Below are 4,029 nucleotides of genomic sequence, written 5' to 3'. Positions count from 1 at the left end.
TGTTTGGCGGGTCCGGGCTGGGGATTCGAACCCGCCACCTTAGGTGTACGTGGCTGGCGCCTTAGCCGGTTGAGCTATAGGCGCCGAGCCTGAAGTGGTTCTTTTTATATGAGGCAAACATCCCACTAAAACATGTGCTATGATGCACCTGCTGTTTATTTTGCTGAGAGCTGTTCAGTGTACTTGCTAGCTATTCAGACTGATTTGCTGGCTTAGTCTTTTTTTTTTTCTCAAGACAGTCTCAAGCTGTTGCCCTGGGTACAGTGCTGTTGGCATCATAGCTCACAGCAACCTCAAGCTCTTGGGCTCAAGTGATCCTCTTGCCTCAGCTTCCTAAATAGCTGGGACTACAGGCGCCCGCCAACACCCGGCAATTTGTTGCAGTTGTCCTTGTTGTTTAGCTGGCCCAGGCCAGGTTCAATCCCACCAGACTATGTGAATGTGGTCAGTGCCCTACCCACTAAGCTATGGGCGCCGCTACTGGCTTAGTCTTGTTCAAGGTCATATTTGGGCTGTAGTACAATTTGTATTTAGACCAATAATCCTAAGGTTCAGATTAGTTGTAACTTTCTGTGGATAAAAGTCATTTCTCCTTAAAGTACACACAGCTTCTTCATCTAGCCACGGTTTCCAGAGGTTTGCTACTGCAGTGTACACTTTACTAGTGACTATAGGCACTTGATCCTGCCACCAGTAGTTATGATTACCCAGGGAAAACTTTGAGATTTGGAAGGAGACTCTGAATGGTGGTTGTCATATTTAGCAATCACATTTATAACAGTTTCAGGTACTGGCATATGATGTGGGCTATCCCCACTGCTGGCAAGGGACCCCAGCTGCCAGCAGCTCCAGGGGCAACTGGGGCATCTGTATCAGGTAGCCAGCAGACTGTAGATGAGCGGGCCCAGCAGCACCATGGTGGGCCGTGGCATATACCCAGAGGTTCAGACTGTCTCACAGTTCCACTTTGATCATTAGGCTCAGCTGTGAATAATGTAGTATTTTTCTTGACTAAAAATACCTTCTTACAGTTTGCACATGGTAGTTTATCTTTTCTATTCCCATGTAAGAAAATATAGTACAGAGAATAAGAAATGGATAAAATGAATATTGTGCTTATAATAGCTCTTGCATGTTGTTACAGTAGTAATGAAATAAGAATAATGTTACAAAAAGCTTTGAATACTCTGAGAAAATGATCAAAAGCCCAAGTATTTGCAGAGTTCTGGTTACCATGGTGACTAAGACTGTGGAAGCAGAATGAAATACTTGGTGGGATTATATAAAACAGTATCTTATTGTATTTGAGAAATGCATCTGTGTCTATCAGTGCTATCCCTAACTTGTGGTGCTTTGCAAAAGCAGAAGCCCCCAAGTTGCTAAATTTTGATTTTAGAGGAGCAAATACATAAAGCCAAATAAGGCTTAGAGGCCATTCATATGTGTGTGTGTATATATATTTTTTCTTTTATAAATTGGGAGTGTACCACAGTGAAGTGTAATGTTCTTAAGTAAAAACAGCTGAACTGCAAAAATTATTTTTATTAAGTATGCTCCCAATATTCAAATAAAGGAAGAAATCCTTTCTAATGCTTCCTGTAGAAACCTATTTTTAGAATGTTCTTGTTCTTAACTAGGAGAGGGTAACTGAGAAATCAGTGATTTCTCTTTGTTCCATTGACCCCTTTCCCCTGCCCTTCTCTCCAACTTTTCTTTTCTTCTTTCCTTGCCTCTTCCTTCTCCTTCAGAGATAAATATTCTCCTAGAGGCAAGTCCTTCAAATTGCTAAAATAAAGTACATATTATTTTAGAGATTATATCCTAAACTATCTGTGCAAGCTTATAATATAGGCTTTCATTTTATATGGTTTAATAGTCAAAAGAATTGGACTTGCATTTGAGGTACACTGCCACCACAGTGCACTCAGTGTTTTGATTTACAGCTCTAGAAAAGCATAGATTCAGAAATTCAATGTGAGCCACAAATGTAATTAAACATATTCTAGCCATATTAAAAAATATAAGAAAAAAGTAAAATTAATTTTAATAATTATTTTTATTTGGTCTAAAATGTCAAAAATACTTTATTTCATTATGTAATGAGCATAGGAAAATTATTATATTGTTACTGTTAATCAGATAGATAGGGCCTCACCATATTGCTCAAGGTAGACTAAATTCCTGGGCTCTAATGGTCTTTCTGCCTCAGTCACTGAATAGCTGGGACTACAGGCATGTGCCACCATGTCAGCTAGAAAACTTGTTAATAAGACATTTTACATTATTTTTCATACTAATTCTCTGAAATGTAGCAAATATTTTATACTTGTATATACATATTTCAGTTCAGATCAGCTACATTTCAAGTACTCAGTAGTATTTGTGGCTATTGGCCCAAGCAAAATTCTTCCCAGTTTTAGCTTCTGTTTTCATAATGGCCCACTATGTTTTCTGGTTTGGTGAATCCATATTGGCTATTTTGGGGTTCTTTTCTTCACTGGTCCATCACACATCCCCTTCCCAGTTGCTTCCATTGTGTCTTCCTAGGTAGATACTGATAGCAGTGTGGAAGTCTTTTGCTCCTGGTAATTTGTCCTTATCCCCATGTATTTGTGGATTTGATAGGTACAGTATCACTATATCAGTTTGCTAGGGCCACCATGACTAAATACTACAGACAGGAGGGCACAACAACAGAAGCTTATTTTTTCACAGGTCTGGAAGCTAGAAGTCCAAGGACAAGATGTCAACAGGTTTGGTTTCTTCTAAAGCCTCTCCTTGGATTGCAGGTGTCTGTGAACTTAATATGGTCATCCTTAAGTGTGTGTGTGCCCCGGAACACACCCGTTTCTCTGTGTGTCCTAATCCCTTCTTACAAGGACACAACTTAAATTGTATTAGGACAAGAGTGGAGAAGAGCCCTTTGTGCTGGAAAGCCATATTTATTTAGCTATAATGAAATAAGGCTGCATCCAAGAAACTTCAATTAGATATACTTAAAAATGTATATTATTTTATAAAAATCTACCTGCTATATACTGAATAATTTTTTTTTTTTTTGAGACAGAGTCTCACTATGTTGCCCTCAGTAGAGGGCTGAGGCATCACAGCTTATAGCAACCTCAAACTCCTGGGCGTAAGTGATTCTCCTGCCTCACCCTCCCAAGCAGCTGAGACCACAGGCGCCCACCACAATGCCCAGCTATTTTTTTCTTGCAGTTGGCATTGTTGTCCAGCAGGCTCGGGCCAGGTTCAAACTCTCCCGCCTTGGTGCATGTGACTGATGACATAATCACTATGCTACGGGTGCTGAGCCTATACTGAATAATTTTATAAAATGAAAACTATTTATTAATTTTAAAGTTAACTATTATGGCCAGGTGCAGTGGCTCACACCTGTAATCCCAGCACTTTGGGAGGCCAAGGTGCATGGATGCCCTGAGCTCAGAGGTTCGAGATGAGCCTGAGCAAGAGCGAGACCCCATCTCTTAAAAAATAAATAAATAATAACCAGGCATTGTGGCAGGCGCCTGTAGTCCCAGCTACTTGGGAGGCTGAAGCAAAAGGATCATTTGAGCCCAAGAGTTTGAGGTTGCTGTGAGTTATGATTTCACAGCACTCTACAGAGGGTGACAAAGCTTGCTTGCAGCATGGAGGTCTAGTTTCAAGCTGATACACTAGAACAGCAGTGCCCAACCTTCTTGGCACTAGGTACCAGTTTCATAGAAGACAATTTTTCCACAGACTGGGTGGGGCGGAGATGGTTTTGGGATGATTCATGGGCATTACATCTCCAATTCAGATCATTAGGCATTAGATTCTCATAAGGAGCATAGAACCTAGATCCCTTATATGCTCAGTTTACAGTAGGGTTCACTCTCCCATGAGAATTTAATGCAGCCACTGATCTGATAGGAGGGGACGCTCAGGTGGTAATGTGAGTGATAGGGAGTGGCTATAAATACAGATGAAGCTGGCCTGCTGTTCACCTGTTATGCGGCCTAGTTCCTATGCAAGCCACAGACCAGT

The 4,029-nt window shown here is 40.9% G+C and overlaps 1 protein-coding gene and 1 pseudogene across 1 annotated transcript in view; one reads left to right on the top strand and one right to left on the bottom strand.

Moving 5' to 3' along the window:
* The window catches only part of LOC105886545, a 1,501-nt pseudogene extending 729 nt beyond the window's left edge, over positions 1-772 (bottom strand).
* The window catches only part of SCAI (suppressor of cancer cell invasion), a 166,554-nt gene that overhangs the window by 70,383 nt on the left and 92,142 nt on the right, over positions 1-4,029 (top strand). The gene's annotated exons all lie outside the window — the stretch shown is intronic.

This window comes from Otolemur garnettii, unplaced genomic scaffold (genome assembly GCF_000181295.1).
Source record: "Otolemur garnettii isolate 467f Iridium unplaced genomic scaffold, OtoGar3 scaffold00014, whole genome shotgun sequence".
NCBI classification, from domain to species: Eukaryota; Metazoa; Chordata; class Mammalia; order Primates; family Galagidae; genus Otolemur; species Otolemur garnettii.
This window is presented reverse-complemented; position numbering and strand designations above follow the sequence as displayed.